A 19,026-nucleotide genomic window follows, 5' to 3' on the forward strand; every position below is an offset into this window, starting at 1 on the left:
CCAACACAGAATGAGGTACATCCCACTGGAGAGAGCACACTTCACACAAAAGTGAGGAACAGAGGTGGTTAATGGACAGAATGACTCACCTGATGTTGGATTTTTCTAGCAAGCAGCATTTCTAAATCAGGCATCTTTTGTTATGAGTGTCAAGAGAATACAAAGACAGCCTAAATCCAACAAAGGAAATCATTGATTCAAAAAGAATAGATGAAAACCCATTGATAATGAGCCCCACAGCAATTCAACCTCAGAAATATTTGGCATTATACACTGAATGTGGCTCAGCTCTTTAGGGAATATCATACCCAAAGACTCATCTCAGGTTGTATTATTGTTAGCGAATTCTCTTTAATTAGCATGACTTTTATTCAGTACTGAAGTCACATTTATAAAGACTTTATCCTACCTGGAAAAAAAAAGTCAGTGTACTGAGGGGCTACTCCTAATATTCAATCACGGCTCTGGAAGGTTTCAATCACATCCCATATTCACCTCAGCAATTTCCAAATGTGTCACCTTGCTTTGGTTTTACCTATTATTGTTACTCAAGGGCATTTGGGCAAAGTTATCAATAATCATGTAGTCTCAATCCACTGCACTATAGAGACATTAGAGCCTTTACAGCACTGATGAGTTTTCAAGCTAATTTAGGAGATCTTACAATTTTAATGGTTTCAGCTGAACATTACTTCATTCTTTCATCTAGACCTTTACAAAACAATAAAGGTTTTCAGATTTTGAGAAATGCAATATGTGTGAGTTCAAGTCACATCCCTCCCCTTTCCATCCTTTTGTCCATCAGCCTTGAGCTAAAAAAGGGCTTCTTTTCGGCAGGGTGATTGAGGGGTATATAGGAGAACAAACCACAAAAGAAAGAACACTTGCATAGGGATGTTTACTCTGCCACACAAGCAAAGCAAGAGTTCCATGGTTTGTTCAAGGACTGCCGATGCCCTCATATTTAATTCCATTGTGAAGTACAGAGCGGTGTATTCTGTAGCTCCTATATGTTGGCGAAGAAGGCAAGCAAGCACCAAGAAAGAAAGGAAATGTTTTCTTCATTGTCTTCTAAGAAGAAACATAAGCAGTTAAGCCAACTACGTTTTTTTTCTGCAGATATTAACTTTCCCATTCCTTTTAGATAGTCTAAATATGACTTCAGGCAGAACATTTTAATTTCCTCAAATTGGTCAATTTTTGTTTACTGTCCCAAATCTTGGGGATGTAAAATGCTCTGTGGGGAATTGGTTGTTGGAAGATGACGACCAGCGCTCACTCTTGGTTGTCTAGACTACAGACAGCTGAGACCAAGGGCTCTTCTCTCTCCCAGCAGGAGCAGGCTGGACCCAAACTCGGCTTCCCCAAAGCCCCTATGTACAGTGCAGATTGCTTTCCTGACTTCTATGAACAGTTGACACCTAACCCAAACAATCCAGTGCCTGATAATCTGGTAGTCTCCTCATTGATGAAATTGTTCTTGCAAGTGTCATATAAGAGGATGCAATGCATAAAGTCCCTTCCTTGGAATGCTGACTGCAGTAAAGAGTTGACTCAGTGGGTCTGAAGTATTCAAACCATGGACAGTCCAAAGAAAAGTCTGGCCTTTGACTGACTTCTGGAAGGTAACCTCTAAGCCCTTAGAATATCCTGCCTTATAAGAGTGCCTTTGTTTACCTTGGGCCTTGGGTCACAATAGATAGTCTACACTAACAATGTGATTTATGGTTGGTGCCTTGAGGCACATGGTATTGGTTTGACCTCTGGAGGGGCTAGAAACTGAGTCACTAAGGTTAGTCACATGGATGCTCCATGCCTACATGATCAACCCTCAGCAAAAACTGAACATCAAGGATTGAGTGAGCTTCTCTGGTTGACAGTACTCCATATGTATTGTCACACATTACTGGGAGAATCAAACACTGTCTGTACAACTCCCTGGGAAAGGATGACTGGAAGCCTATGCCTGGTCTCTCCTAGACTCTGCCCTCTGCACCTTTTCCTTTTGCTAATTTTAATCTGTACCTTTCACCATAATAAGCCTTAACTGTGAGTATAACTGCTTGTGTGAGTTCTGTGAGTGCTTACAGCAAATCATTGAACCTGAGGCAGGTCTTGGGGACCCTGGCCACACTGACCCCCGTCGCATGTCCAGCAGTCTGCTGGCCCCATGTCCATGAAGACAGCGGGAAGACTGAGGGACCTGCATCTTCTCTCCTTTACAGCCCTTGGCTCAGAATTGTCCCCAGTTTAATCTGTTCCTTATTCCACTGCAAATTTTGTGGTACAATGGAATTTATTGACAGCAAGTGCAGAAATCACAAGTTCTTATTCATTACTTCACACGTTTTTAAGACATTTATGAACAAAGATGAAAGAAATTTTATGCTTTTTCCTGTTCATTATTTTGAAATTTTTAATTTAAAATTTGAACCTGTAACAAAATTCACTTTCATTTCTTTTAGGATTCCAGTATCGAGTTACATAAGAGATCATTTATTTGCTACCTAGTACCAAATCCTCAAACCCAATGTTGATCAAAAATGTATAAAAATATCAGCTAAACAGAAACAATTAGGAAAGGAAAGCTATAGAGTGTCAGAAGAGCTAAAGTAGTAAATAAAATAAACAGACATGCTAAAACCTAAAATTTATTACATGTTTATTCCAGTAATTTAGGATTCCTAAGAAGTTTTTAACTATACCATTGCCAGATTCCAAGAAGTTATCATTGTCTATACATAGATTTTCTATAGAGGGTCACCATTAAAAACACACAGATAGGGGCCAGCCCCATGACGTAGTGGTTGAGTTCAGCACACTCCACTTTGGCTGCACAGGTTCCCAGGTTTGGATCCCAGGCACAGACCTACACCACTTGTCAGCCATGCTGTGATGGCTACCCACATACAAAATAGAGGAAGACTAGCACAGATGTTAGCTCAGGGCTAATCTTCCTCAAGCAAAAAAAAGAGGAAGATTGGCAACAGATGTTAGCTCAGGTCTAATCTTCCTCAGAAAAAAAAAAAAAAAGCCAAAAAATAAAAAACAGATAAATTTCAACACTCAGATATAAGTTATACTGATTCACACACTTGCAATATATAGTTTGACCAATGTTTCCACCCATGAAGAACTCTGGCCATCTACCTGTGTTAGTGTGCCAAAGATGGTACATAGATCATTTTCCAGGAGTGAAGTGGGAAATTGCTACCAGCATAGGCCAAGGCCAAATTATGAACTCTGTGAAGTTTGTCTCTGCCTCCAATCTTATCTCTTTTCTTTGTCCCAGCTCCTTACCGCCTAACCACCACTCCACTCTCCCAGCCTTCCAAGCATCTGCTCACAGGCTTTTGTGCATTGCATACACACTGAACCCACTCTTCCTCAGGTATGAGTGGCTGCCGTGTCTGGCATAGAACTTGGCACATTTGAGGTGCTCAGTGCTGATCAAATGAACAACTCAATAGTCTTAATTTCTTTTTCAGGATGGCATTCCCTTTACAACTCAAGATTCAAGATTCTGATCAACTACACATTCCCTTATCCACTTTTGACCTTTCAAGTCAGAGTAAATAAGTAAATTTTGTGTATTCTATGAGGATCCAATCTTTTTGTATCTTACTTATCAAAATAGACTAATCACATAATTTTCAGCTCAAAAAATTTTAAAAAAGAACTCTTGCTTTCGTCACAGTTTGGAATAGGGTATTTACTTAGTGAATGTGAGTATAATAGACAGCAGAGGTAATTTGCACTTAACGGAATAAAACCCAGTTTTCTTTTATTGCATGAATCATTGTTGGTATTTTAAATAAGTCCTCCTGAAGAAATCTCTTGTTCCTGATTATTTATTTTTACCTTTATGACACTTACCACATTCTATCCTATATTAAAATTATTCATGATAGTTTACCTCTTCAAATGGATTATAAATTGCTTGCGGGTAACGGCCTCATTTCTACATGATCCTAGAACAGTTATAATAGTACTTAGAAGATGGTAGGGCCGGCCCCGTGGCTTAGCGGTTAAGTGCCCCCACTCCGCTACTCGTGGCCTTGGTTCAGATCCGGGCGCGCACTGACGCACCGCTTCTCCGGCCATGCTGAGGCCGCGTCCCACATACAGCAACTAGAAGGATGTGCAACTATGACATACAACAATCTACTGGGGCTTTGGGGAAAAAAAAGGAAGAAGATTGGCAATAGATGTTAGCTCAGAGCCGGTCTTCCTCAGCAAAAAGAGGAGGACTAGCATGGATGTTAGCTCAGGGCTGATCTTCCTCACACACACACACAAAAAATAAATAAATAAAAAATATATAGAAGATGGTAGTTGCTCAATAAACTTTGATTAAACACACAAGTAAATGATTGTTTCCTAAATATTTTGTGTTTGTGTGCATGTACTTTCTTTTTTCCTGTACAAAAGCTCAGATAGAGTACAATTAAGAATCAAAGCTAAGCTATGGGATTTGAATAAGTTCTGCCTTATGGTTCTTTGTAGATAAAGCAAACCGTTATTACAACTACTCACTACACCAAGTAAGCAGTTACCAGCAGCAGGTACAACCAAAAATGGCCTTCTGCAAATGCCTGCTGCCATCTTCCTCTTGGCCACCTTGCATTCTTGACTCAGTCCCAAACTTCTGGATCATAGCCCACCTTCTGGACTTCTGTCCTCCTCCAAGGGCATTGTCTGCACTGGGCCCCTGCTCAGTTGTTAATTAGTGACACTGACTAGAGAAAAATGTCCTACTCTTGATAATTGACAGTTTTTTTTCAACAGCAATAGTTGTTAAATATCCTTCATTCCAAACTTCATCCTAATTCTCATTTTAACAATATATTATTTGCATATTAAGAATCAATTTTGTTAGAGTTTTGCCCAGAGAAACAGTCCTCTAAATTTTTACAGATTATAGTTTTTAAAAGTGGACATTGAAGGAGCATTCAAAATCATCGAGTGGTTAAGGTTGGTGCTGGAATATTCCAGACTTGCCAGCTGGGCTCACCCAGCTGCCTGTGACTTTCCACACATCAGCAAGTTCCCCTCATAAAAGGTTTACAGCTCAAGCCAAGCTGGCTGCAGACAGAGTTAAACCAACACAGTACAAAAAAGTGAGGGAAAACAGTGTGAGACCAATTAAAACAAATTGGTAATGAAAGCAACAGTTGGATGTCGACACGTTGTGCTCTGTTAATGGCATGTCAACGGGGTGATTTTTAGAAACCGGTGCTGTCTGAAGGAAAGGAGAGACCACAACCCTAATGGGACAGAGCAGGCCTGTCCCTCACCAGAGGCATTCCTGCCCACTCACTTGGGAATGCCACCTGCGCAGAGGAAAACCCATGAAAGAAATTTTTCTCCCTTCTAAAGCCTCCTGCTGAACCACAGCCACAGGGGATAACATCTCCTTCACCTTAATGCGGGGCTCATTTGACAAATGACATTATGACAGAGGAGGACAGCCAACGCAGCCAGAGAAGCGCTGGGAAGTCAGAGGGTTCTGAGTCCAGCGCTGTCACTATGACCTTTGTCTCAGCTACAACTCCAACACCTCATCTGTAAAGAGAGGAATATAACACCTTTTTTTGCCTGTTTTACAGGAGTATCAAAATGACATGAGGAATTATATATAAAGACATTTTGGAAATTGCAAACATTGCCCATCAAATAAGGAACTCTTCTTCAATGGCTGGCGGGAGTGCTTTTGAAAACTGGTTTCATAACTGTTCAGAGCACGTAAAGGTGAGTCTGATATTGAACCACTTTCTTCTTCTCACAGCACAGGGTAAATCCAGGACCACGTCACTGCTGAGAAATTGTAGGCCAGATGTAATAGCACATGTTGACTGAGTGCATATGTGCTAGATCCTTTCATCATTTCACCCTCATTACAAGCCTCTGAATTAGGTATTATCATCCCACTTTACAGATAAAGAAACTGAGGCTCAGAGAGGTTAAGTATGTTGCTCAAAATCACATGGCTATTTAGTTGCAGAACCACAAAGGCTAAGCTGTTAAGCACTATGCCACATCCCTGCCTTCATTTTGAAGAGAAGTAAAACACATGAGGATGGGAGAAAGAGAAAAAACACCCCACCACCCACCACTGCAGGTCCCCAACTGAAGGAAGGGAGATGTGTGAACCTGGAATTAAGTAAGGAATTTTTATTACCCTGGAGGTTACATTTTAATTACTGTTCTTGTGACCAACTGTGACCCAGAGCTTTTTTTTTAATCTACTATATGGGGAAACTAGAGAAACTATGAAAACTTCCCATATTTTCATTCGATGTCAGGAAAAAACTAGGCCCCTGAGGGAGTTTGGGATTAAAGAGGAGGAAAACATTAAGTAACTTTATGAATTCCTCCACTCTTTTAAAATATTTAGTTACACTTTCCTGGGCCTAGGAGTGGAAATGACTAGTGTTTAAGAAATATTATTGTCAGTGCAGACATGGAGCATGGTTCAAAACCAGCAAGGTATGTCAGAAGGAAAATACTTGGGGGAGGAAAAGGAGGATCAGGAAGAAGCTTCTCTTGTGTTAACATAACCCCAGGCCAGGCCAGTCCTTTGAATTTCTCTGCATGCAGAACTCCCTTCCGGCTCTCAGCCCCCAGCCAGAGCTCTGAGAAAGCAGCCAGCCTGTCTAGTGCTTCCTAGAAAGCCAAGTGCCCTTCAGGTCTCTCTGATTCCTTCCTCCCTCCCCTTCTTCCTCTTGTCCTTTGGAGAGTTGTACTTACTTCTGGGAGATGTTGGATGTAAAGTGGACCATGCCATCATTTCCCCAGCCAAGAATATGTTCTTATAGACCCGTGTAGTCATGCATCATTGCAAGAACTGCAGATTTACAGAAAAAAAAGAAGAGTAAGCGCAAATAAACACTGTACCAGTTTGGAGGAGAGTGATAGGGGATCTAGGCAGGAGTCTGGCCAACATTTGCTGGTCCCCTTAGTCTTCCAGAAAATGAGAAGTGGACATATTTTCAGGTAAAAATAATGGAGAAAATTGAATAAAATTCATCTGCAGAAGCTGAAACAATAGGTGCACATGTATACATGTACTCTAGGCGACTTTAGTCATAGGTTATAACAGAACTCTAAAGGTGTAATCTATACACACAACTGTTCCTTTTCTCCCATACAGGCAATTCCATAATTTAATAATTGGTTATTACCAAAAATACAATTTTAATACTTTTAATAACTCACCGAGATTATAAAATCCAATGAATATCAAGAGAAGTAATCTCCCTGAACAGTCAGCCTGCTACTACCCTTGGAACGGAGGTTCTGGAGCCAGGGGGCAGAAGCCTTCAACTCTCCTTCCAGATTTCCTTCAGAACAGGACTTTTTACTGATTTAGTGTTCTTGCAGCACAGAATCAACAAATCTTCAAAGTGAGAATAAAAACTACATTTTTTGGTTCCACGTATCACCTGTTATATGCAAGTATCAACCATTATTTACTTCTCACAGCAGCCCTATGAGGTAGCCAATATTATCCCCATTTTACAGATGAGAATATTGACACTTAGAGAGGTTGTGTCATGCTCAGTGATGGCAAAGCTGGAGCAACTGCATAAAAATTACCAGCCCTTACATTGCCTCCCCCTCACCAGAATTAAAATGTAGGGGCAGTATTCACCTCGGGGAAGGAGCCGATGAAATTGTTCATTGGTGGCTCTAGGCTTTTCATCCCTGAGCACTTTGTCACAGCAATATTTCCACTGTCTCCTCAGGATGCAATGCCATTGTCACCGGGTGATGCTCGAAGTGGGAATCCTTGAAGTTGGCCCAGCAAGGCTGCTTTCACGAGTGTGCCACTGTGCAGTCTCACAGGGGCCCACAGTCTAAAGGGCCCTATGCTTGGGTTAATGCTCTGCTGTCACTGTCTTGAAATTCTTAATAATTTGTCTTTGAACTTGTATTTTGCAAGTGAAGTCCAATGGGACACTGGAGCATGGTTGTGAGCAAAGGAGATAAGTGCAATATGCAAATAGGCATATCTGCCCTGTTCCTTGACACCCTATTTGCAAATAGCATTGGAGATGCCCCATGAATACAGAATTTCAGTGAATTTAGGATGCATGGGAGTTCAGCCAGACTCAAAGCAAGTACAAGATAAGCGTGTTACGTCCACCACTAAGTAAGCAATGGCATTAATAGCCGGGAGACGCTATGCTTTCCTTTAGAACAAGAACTCGCTTCAAACACAAAAAGAAGACAGTGGGGTTCTGAGACACAATTACCAAAGAAACCTCTCATATCTTTTCTTACTCATGTTACTTACCTGTAGTTCTTTACCTTTCAGCCCTTCCTTACTCATCAATAAGCTAACGGTAGACAATGTTGGTAGATGTGCCTGTCAGGAAGTGAAATAAAAACAGTTGTGTTATTTTTGTGCATACATTTCCTCTCATGCAAAATATATGCATGTCCTGAGACATATGAACTGTGTAATTTAGGTGATACCACATATGACCTGAATGCTTTTATATTTGCATTTAAAACTGGCATGGTGCAAAGTAAAGATGAATGTTAAAGTTCATGCTGTTTATTTAAAATTTAATTTTCCGTACTTAGAATGACATTAAGTAGTAAATAAAAAAACACTATGACAAGTTAAGACAGAGAGAGACCACCAAAGAAAGGAAAAGCTTTTTATTTTATTACCAGTAATGGCACTTTTTCCTGCTTCTTGAGCAAGGGCTCTTTCATTTTTCATTTTGCCCTGGGCCCAGCAGGTAAGTAGCTGGCCCCAGACCCAGGCAAGAAAGCATTCTGTGGTCTTCAAAATGCAGCCTTGGGTGCGACAGCATCTTGACTTTTTGTGGCCTGAGTGGAGCCATAAGATCTTGAGATCAACTTGGCCTGCAATTACAGAGGACTCAGAAAAGGAAGTTTAAAGTCATGGCCCTAAGCACACAGGGTTTACACTCCATTTCTAGAGCAAAAATCTTTTATTTTGCTGCTACTGGTGAAAATAGGATATTAATCTAGGGAATGCCTTATAGCTAAAAGATTTGAATTACACACATTTACCCCATGGTTTCAAGGTACCGGGAATAAGGCTTGCCTCAGATATTGGGGTTTGGGCTACAGAGTCTAAAGACATTATGACAGGGAGCATTGTAACTGGTCTTCTGAAATGACACATTTTCAGTAGATGGATGGGGAGAGTATACTCTAATGATTAATAGCATGAATCCAGACTGACCCAAGTCCATCCATTTATTCTAAGTTAAGGAAAGATCTGTTGCCTTGGTCTCCCCAACTGTAAAATGAAGGTAAAGATACCTACCTCAAAGACTGTTGTCAAGATTATATAGCAGACAATCCAGAACAGTGCCAAACACAATCGGTTCTCAAAAAAAAAATCTATCTATCTATCTATCTATCTATCTATCTATCTATCTATCTATCTATCTGTCTACCTATCTATCTATCTATCTATCTATCTATCTATCTATCTATCTATCTTTGTATCACTATGTGCTTTCTCATCGGGAAGGAAATTCCTTCTGAAGAGCTCACTCATGTCTCCTTGAAGCCAAGTAAAGCATCCACTAACACTTTCCTTGGAAGGACTTCTCCCTCCCTTTTAATTTTTGTTATCCAGTCCTTCTCTTCAGCACTGAGCACAGTCTCTCTATATTTCTCATCTAAAGTCATGCTTTAGAGCCCCCCAACTATAACTTCTCAAAGATAAAGTATATAAGTCACTCTCAGTTCATCACCCCTAAAGCCTCGGCACTGTCCTGTCATCCTAAAAGGATCTCAATTAACGTGTGTGGAATGAAGGGATGACCTCTACTTCCTACACTTTCAAGATACCACAGTTTTATGTATGAAAGGAGTAGAAGCTTTTCCATGTGAGGATCTCGAGAAAGGTCAAGTAGAAAACCAAGGGCTTCTCCTACAGTGAGCCTCTTGCGCTCACCATGGGCCACTTGTGTCACTGTCACAGTTCTATGGCTTATAGTTGACTGAAAGAGACAGTCCAAAGTCTTTAGCATGGCATTCAAGACCCCACTCCATCTTGTCCCATTCTACCTCTCTCCTCTCTAGCATCATCTCCTACTGTTTTTTTTTAACACACTTATATCTAAGTCCTTTGACCTGGCACCAGTCTTCAACATATCTGATTCCCAAGTCTGTATCCATTGGGATATACTGTTTGTTCTTCGAGGAAACGAAGTCTTTCCCTCCCTTCCCTCAGTTCTCAAGGTCTGACTCAAACCTTCCCATTTCCTCCACTCCACCTCTTCTTCACAGAGCCGCTCCTTCTTCCATTTCCCATAGCTCTTCTCCCACTGTGTTGTATCATCCTTATCCTTATATTCCTGAATCGTCACAGGCACCTGGTACAAGGAGTGTTTACTAAATGAATGAATGAATGAATGAATGATCTATAGGCCACATCCACTCCACAGTTTTTCTCTGTGAGTTCTCACTCTGTCTCAGGTTGATTCATTTCTGGTCCGTTACAGGACTGTTACAAGTGGACTCTTAGCATGTGGATTTAAAATTAACAGGTTCAGCTACATGCAAGTGACTCAGCAAGTCCAGGACATTTAGTAATCTATAATGTTTTGTCATTTTTTATGAGACCTAAATTTTAATTATTTGTTGAGGCTCTTCTGTAGGAAATAGTTACTTAGCTAGTAAGACTAAATGTATCCCTAGCACTCGCATCTAAATGTTTTTTGTGATTCTCTACTTACTGTTACATACCAAGTGACTATATATATGGTATATGTCATTTTAAAATAAAGTAAAAACTGTTAAACCAAAAACCTCTATATCTCTATCAAAATGGCTCTCAAAAGAAGCTAATTGCTAATTTGAGGGATGGAAGGTGTATTAGTTTGCCAGGGCTGCAGTAAGAAAGTACCACAAACTGGGTGGCTTAAACAACTGAAATTTGTTGTCTCACAGTTCTGAGGCTAGAAGTCTGGAATCAATGCATCAGCAGGGTTGATTCATTCTGAGGGCTGTGAGAGAATGATCTGTTCCAGAGCTCTCTCCTTGGCTTATAGATGACCATCTTCTCCCAGAGTCTCTTCACATGGTATTCTCTCTAAGTGTGTCTCTGAGTCCAAATTTCCCCTTTCTATAAAGACACTGGTCATATAGGATTAGAGCCCACCCTAATGAGCTCATCTTAGTTAATTACATCTGCAACAACCTATTTCCAAAAGGGATCATATTCTGAAGTCTTAGGTACTGAGAGTTAAGTCTTTAACATATGAATTTGGGGTGGGGAGGGCATCAATTCAACCCACAACAGAAGAGAACACACACAAATGCAAACACACACACATGCACACACACATATACAGACAAAGTTTTCACTGAAATACAGAGTTGAAAATCAGTTTGGCAGTGGTTCCAGATATGACAAGAAGCAGTCCATCAGCTTCATTATGCAATACGAAAAAATAATCTGGAAAACTATTTCAGTGAATCTGTAAGCCAGAATTTATTTTAATAACCTAATAATTAGTATGGCTGAAGTATAAGGTCCTGTGAGCGAATAGAAGCAGATGAGAGAGAGAGCTAGGCAGACTCAAAAAAGGCTGAATGTGCCAGGCAAAAGATATGAGACTTGATTTATCTTAGATTCTCAACTTTCCCCCTCAATATTGCCTCAAAGCAAGTGAGAGTGACAGGACACCTTAATAAGGTCTAGGGATACAGCTTTAAAGGGCCTGTCACCATACAAAATGTCTTTGAAGTTTCCTGGTTCATCTTAAAATTTCATCAATATTTGCTTTAAGTGCCATAATTAGGTGCACTCTATTCTAATAGTGTCCTTCCTCACATTGTCAAGTAAAACTAAAATCTGACTGGGTAGTTGGAAAGGAGAGCTCAGTACTGTAATAGAATAACACAATTGTCTCCTGGAAGATTAAATCAAGGAACTCTCTCAAAAGTCATCTGAAATGACAAAAACGATTAAAAATTTCAAAATAAAATTTAAGGTATATACAATAGATGTCTGGAAATGATAAAATAGAGAAAATGGAGAAATAATTTCTAAAAACTCAGTGACAATTTATCAGAGTTAAAAGTAAAAAATATAAAGAAAGGGAATTAGAAGAATATTGAAGAAAAAGGAAAATTTCTAAAAGTTTCCGGAGAAAAGGAGAAGCGCCCACAAAGAACAAAATATCAAATTCATATTATCTTCAACAACAGCTGAACACTAGAGACAGGAACACAATGGAATAATATGTGTAAGGTGTTTCAGGAAAAGAATATCAAACCTAGAATTGTATAGCCACCAATATTATTATTTAATTGTGAGGGCTGAATAAAGACATTAAAAGACATACAGCGTCTCAAAAGTTTTACCACACAAAGGACCTCTTTGAAAACAATTGAAAAGAAATATTCAATTAAAAAATAAAGAAACCTGCAGGCATACTCTTAGCATATGACACAGCAGGGTTAAGTAAATAATATATATGGCTTGTTGTAGTCTACAAAAGCAAGGAGAGGGAGAAAGAAAGGAAAGAAAGTCCATAAAAATCCAGAAGCAAAACTTAAGCAGTGTTAATGTGGCTGGAGGTTAAGGGGGCGAATGAGAATGAGGGATCTGGAGATGGGGAACAGGTGTATGTTCACTGTGAATATGTTTTCATCAACTACATATTCACATTCATGAAGGATATGTTCTAAAGTTTTTGCCCATCACAAATTTTCAAATATCACAAATAATTTCCAGCATCAGTGAAGAAAAGGATAAACGAAAATTTTAAGTGACTTCTTCAGACTGCTAAAAATTCCATGATTATAGTACTAAATCAGAAGTCCTGATGCTGGTATTTGATGGCAGGTGTTTCTCAAAGTCTTTAAGGACCAGCACACTTTAACCTCTCAGAGCTTCATAGTGTCCTTTGAGACACAAATTACACACTCTTCTAGGCAAACCATTAAGGAGGAGATGACTCCAATAGAGTAAGAAGAAAATGTTCAAATTCCTTTACAAAACAATTAAAACAATGAAATCAAAGGCTGACAAAATTGCAAAAAAGAAAAGGATAGTTCAAATCTAAAACTCTTCATATTATTAAGAGTTCATTGGACAAAATATGTGGTGTGATCATCTGAAAATAAGATGAAAAGATATTTAGTCAAATTCCTCATTCATTCTTTTTTTATTTTACTTTTATATTTTTTCTAGGTTTATTGAGGTATAATTGACAAGTAAAATTTTATAAATTTAAGGTGTATATTGTGATGTTTTGATATATGTATACATTGTGAGATGATTAGCACAATCAAGCTAATTAACATATCCATCACCTCACATAATTACTTTTTTGTAATGTGTGGTGAGAACACATAAGATCTACTCTCTTAGCAAATTTCATGTATACGATACAGTATTCTTAACTATAGTCACCATGCTATACATTAGATCTCCAGAATGTATTCATCCTACATAACTGAAATTCTGTACCCATTTGTCAACATCTCCTCATTTCTCCCATCCCCCAACCCCTGGCAACCACCATTCTACTCTGTTTTTATGATTCCACATGTAAGTGAGATAATGTAGTATTTGTCTTTCTGTGTCTGACTTATACCACCTATCATCATGTCCCCCAGATTCATTCATGATGTCACAAATGGTAGGATTTCCTTCTTTTTTTATGGCTGAACAGTATTCCATTGTATATATGCACCACATTTTCTTTATCCATTCGTCTGTCAATGGACACTTAGGTTGTTTCCATATTTTGGCTATTGTGAATAATGCTGCAATGAACGTGGGAGTGCAGATTTCTCTTCTAGATATTGATTTCATTTCCTTTGGATATATACCTATAGTGAGGTTGCTGGATCATATGGTAGTTCTATTTTTAATTTTTTGAGGAGCTTCCGTACTATATTCCATAATGGCTGTATCAATTTACATTCTCACCAACAGTGCACAAGGGTTCCCATTTTTCCACATCCTCACCAACACTTGCTGTCTTTTGTCTTTTTGATAATAGCAATTCTAACATGTGTGAGGTCACATCTCATTGTGGTTTTTATTTACATTTCTCTGATGATTAGTAAGTTGAGTACCTTTTCATATACCTATTCGCTATTTGTATGTCTTCTATGGAGAAACGTCTATTTAGGTCCTTTGCCCATTTTTGATCAGATTCTTTGTTTTTTTGCTATTGAGTTGAGTTCCTTATATATTTTGGATATTAACTTTTTATCAAATGTTATGATTTGCAAATATTTTCTCCCATTCTATAGGTTATCTCTTCACTCTGTTGATCTTTTTCTTTGCTATGCAGGTTTTTAGTTTGATTCAATCACACTTGTCTATATTTGCTTTTGTTGCCTTTACTTTGGGGCTCATACATAAAAAAAGCATTGATCACCCCAGTGTCAAGATGCTTTTACCCTATTATTTCTTCTAGTAGTTTTACAGTTTCAGGTCTAGTATTTAAGTCTTTAACCCATTTTGACATGCTTTTGTGTATGATGTAAGATATCAGCCCAGTTTCATTCTTTTGCATGTGGCTGTCCAGTTTTCCCAACACCATTTATTGAAGAGACTGTTCTATCCCCATTGTGTGTTCTTGGCACCCTGGTTGAAGATCAGTTGACTGTAAATGTGTGGATTTATTTCTGGACTCTATTCTGTTCCATTTGTCTATGTATCTGTTTTTATGCCAGTACCAATTTTTTACCATGTTTTAATTACTGTAGCTTTGTAATATATTTTAAAATCAGGAAGTGTGATGCCTCCAGCTCTGTTCTTGCTCAGATTGATTTGGCTGTTCAGGATCTCTTGTGGTTCCATATGAATTTTAGGATTTTCTTTTCTATTTCTGTGAAAAATGCCATTAGAATTTTGATAGGGATTACATTGAATCTGTAGATCATTTTGGGTAGTATGGATATTTTAACAATATTAATTCTTCTAAACCATGAACACAACATATCTTTCCATTTACTATGTCTTCTTCAATTTCTTTCATCAATGTTTCATAGTTTTCAGAGTATAGATCACTCCTTGGTTGAATCTTTTTCCTAAGCATTTTACTCTTTTTGGTGCTATTGTATATGGGATTCTTCTTTTAATTTCTTTTTTGGATAATTCATTGTTAATTTATAAAAGCTCAATTGATTTTTGTATCCTGCAACTTTACTGAATTTACTCATTGGTTCCAACAGTATTTGGTGGCATCTTTAGGGCTTTTTATGTATAAGATCATGTCATCCACAAACAGAGACAATTTTACTTCTTTTCTGATTTGGATGCCTTGTATTTCTTTTTCTTGACTAATTGTTCTAGCTAGGACATCTAGTACTATGTCTAATGGAAGTGGTGAGAATGGCTATGCTTGTCTTATTCCTGATCTTGGAGGAAATGCTTTCAGCTTTCCACTATTGAGTATGATGTTAGCTGTGGTCTTGTTATACATGGCCTTTATTATGTTGAGGTACATTCTTCTATACCCAATTTTTGAGAATTTTTATCATGGAGAAATGTTGAATTTTGTCAAATGCTTTTCCTGCACCTATTAGATGATCATATGATTTTTATCCTCCACTCCAATGTGGAGTATCACATTGATTGATTTACTTATGTTGAACCATCCTTGCATCCCAGTGATAAATCCCACTTGATTGTGGTGTATGATACTTTTAATGTGCTGTTCAATTCAGTATGCTATTGTTTTGTTGAGTATTTTTGTATCTATGTTCATCAGTGATATTGGTCGACAATTTTCTTTTCCTGTAATGTCTTTGTCTGGCTTTGGTATAATGGTAATGCTGGCCTCATAAAAAAAATTTGGAAGTGTTCTTGCCTCTTCAAGGTTTTTGAAAGATTTTGGGAAGGATTGGTATTAATTCTTCTGTAAATGTTTGGTATAATTCACCAGTGAATCCATCTGGTCCTAGGCTTTCCTTTGTTGGGAAGTTTTTGACTACTGATTCAATCTCCTTATTCTTTAGTGGTATGGTCAGACTTTCTATTTCTTCTTGACTCAGTGTTGGTAGGTTGTTTCTAGGAATTTATCTATTTTCTAGGTTATCCAATTTGTTGGTGTATAATTGCTCCCAGTAGTCTCTTATGATCCTTTGTATTTCTGTGGTATCAGTTGTAATGTCTCATCTTTCTTCTATAATTCTATTTATTTAAATCTTCTCTCTTTTTTTCTTGACTAGTCTAGCTAAAGACTTGTCAATTTTGTTTATCTTTACAAAAAAACCAACTCCTGGTTTCATTATCTTTTCCATTGTTTTTCTAAGCTCTAATTTATTTCTGCTCTAATCTTTATTATTTTCTTCTTCCTGCTCACTTTGGGCTTAGTTTGTTCTTCTTTCTCTAGTTCCTTGAGGAACAAAGTAGGCTGTTTATTTGAGAACTTTCTTTTTTCTTAACGTAGGTGTTTATCAGTATAAATTTCCCTCTTAGAACTGGCTGTCCAAGCTAAGCTGTTCTATTTGTTTTTTGCTTTATTTGAAGAGACAAATTAGTAGGAGATCCATTCCTGCACAACCCTATTTCTAGTTCCTTTCCCTACCTTTTTCTCTCTGGTAGCCGCATTCACATCTTCCTCTCCTCCTAGGAGTTCCTGTCCAAACTTCCAGCTGGTTCTCCTAGCTGTGGATCTGATGCTAAGAGGAGATACGCTTGTCCCTTCTTGGGGATGTTACTGACATTTATATATAAAACTGTAGATTTATTTATGTATACATATAATTTATATATACAATACATATATAATGATATATTCTGATGGAGAAACACTTGATGGCATTGGAGAGGGAAGGTCCGTTTTAATTAAGACTCAAAATCTGGAAGCCATAAAAGATTGATAACTTTAACTACATAAAAAGCAAAATCTTCAACATCACACAAAATATCATAAGGAAAGTCAAAAGAAAATGATAAATAAGAAAAATATCTGCAAATCATTTTCTAGATATAGGACTAATTTACATAACCTATACATGAACATACAAATTGAAATAGAATCTAAAAAGATAGTTTACATTAAAGGATATTTGTACAAAAAGTTGCTCAAATTTACACACGATGAAAGAAATGCAAATTATAATTATGAGATACCATTTTTCACTTAGTAGAATAGCAAAAAGCTGAAAGTTCCACAACATGCTTTAGCAAGACTGTATTGAGACAAGCCCTCTTAGATGCTGCAGGTGTGAGTATAAATTCACACAACCCTTGTAAAGACCATTTGGGAAATGTCAATCAAACTTACAAACTCATTTACCTTTGCCGCAGAAGTCCCACTTCAGGAAATTTATTCATAAATATGCCTGCATCTATTTAACATGATATATTTCCAAGGTTATTTGTTAGAAGATTTTTTTCAAATGCCAAAAATTGTATCCACCCGAGTCATCATCTACAGGAATCTAGTTAAATATGGTATAGCTCTACAATAGAATACTATAAAGCTACAAAAAAAGGATGTAGAAACTCTGTTCTAGCTGCTACTGCCACACAAAAAACCATCCAAACTTACTGATATAAAACAACAATTTTATTAGGCTTATGGATTATCTGGGTCAATTCAGACAGTGCACAGTAGGGACAGCTTATCTCTCTTCCATCAAGTATGGGGGCCTCAACAGGTTAGACTTGAAGGCTGGGAGTTGACTCCACTGCTGGAGGCTGAAATACTGGAAAAGTCTGCTCACATAAGTTTGGTGCTGAATGCTGGCTTTTGGAACCTCAGCTGGGACTGAAGCTGCAACATCTGCATGTGGCCTCTCTGTGTGATTTCTTAGGTTTCCTTACAGCATGGTGGCTGAGTTCCAAGGGCAGCATTCTAAAAAGAAAGCCAGGAGGAAGCTGTATTGCTTTTTTTGTCCTGGCCTTGTCACATAATGTCACTTCCTCCATAGTCACAAGCCCATTCAGATTCGTCGACTCAACTCTTGATGGGAGGAGTGTCAAAGTCACATTAGAAGAAGAACAGATGAGATGGGAATTGTTGCTGCCATTTTTGGAAAATACACTCTGTCCCACTATATGGAAAGATTTACAAGATATACAGTTAAGTCAAAAAGCAAAGTATTGAAAGGTATGGAATATGCTACCTTTTATGAAAACAAAAGGGAAGAATGAACTTTGGATAAAGAAACCCTGGGGAAAAAAACACAAGAAACTAAGAAACACAGCTAAATTTTGGGAGGGTAATTTTGAGGGGATTATAGAGAAATAGGCAAATGAGGCCAAGAGAGAGAGATTTTTACTTCTTTTGTGTTTTTCAAACTTAGGAATGTGCATCCTTTGAAAAACTGTTAAAAATAATAATAACTGATAAACACACTGATAGACACACATACATTTACACACGCATAGATAATTCTTCCACTAGAATAATTACGTGGATTTATGATCTTTTTAAGTGTTAAGAAGTATTTACATATGTAAACCTGCCCTGGCACCCTTAAGCAAAGAGCATGTTTTTCAGTCCAAAGAAAAATCACCTTAAAATATTCTACATATATACTTAGAAATAGAAATTTGACTTTTCTTCATTTATACTTTGTATGGAGGTCAGTGATACTCACCTGCAGTCTAAGGCCTGAATCAATTCTTTTTCATTGCATTTCGTTTCTCACTATGAAGGCTAAAGTGTCAGTTGATTTTGAATGTTTAGTAACAATATCTCTCTCTCTCTCCCCTAATAAGAAATATTTATTTAGTGTTACCTGAGCCTGGCTATTTGCTAATTATTTCAAATGCAACATATAATTTAATCTTCACAATAACATTATGAGGAAATTGTATTTTGCCAGTTTTACAGTTGAGTTTGCAAAATACCAAAATATACACATGGTATGTAGTGGAGACAGTGCCTGCGCAGGTTCGGTTTGCTCCAAAATTTAATCCCCAAACTCAATTTCAAGACCTCATATTCTAACACCTGGAGTTAACACTCATCTGGAAAACCCTTTAACCAACCATGAGGTCATTTAGTTGGAGGTAACTCTGAAGAGTACTTAAACCAACCTTTT

The sequence above is a fragment of the Ceratotherium simum genome, chromosome 11, assembly GCF_057802395.1.
Source record: "Ceratotherium simum simum isolate JZ-2026a chromosome 11, ASM5780239v1, whole genome shotgun sequence".
NCBI lineage: Eukaryota > Metazoa > Chordata > Mammalia > Perissodactyla > Rhinocerotidae > Ceratotherium > Ceratotherium simum.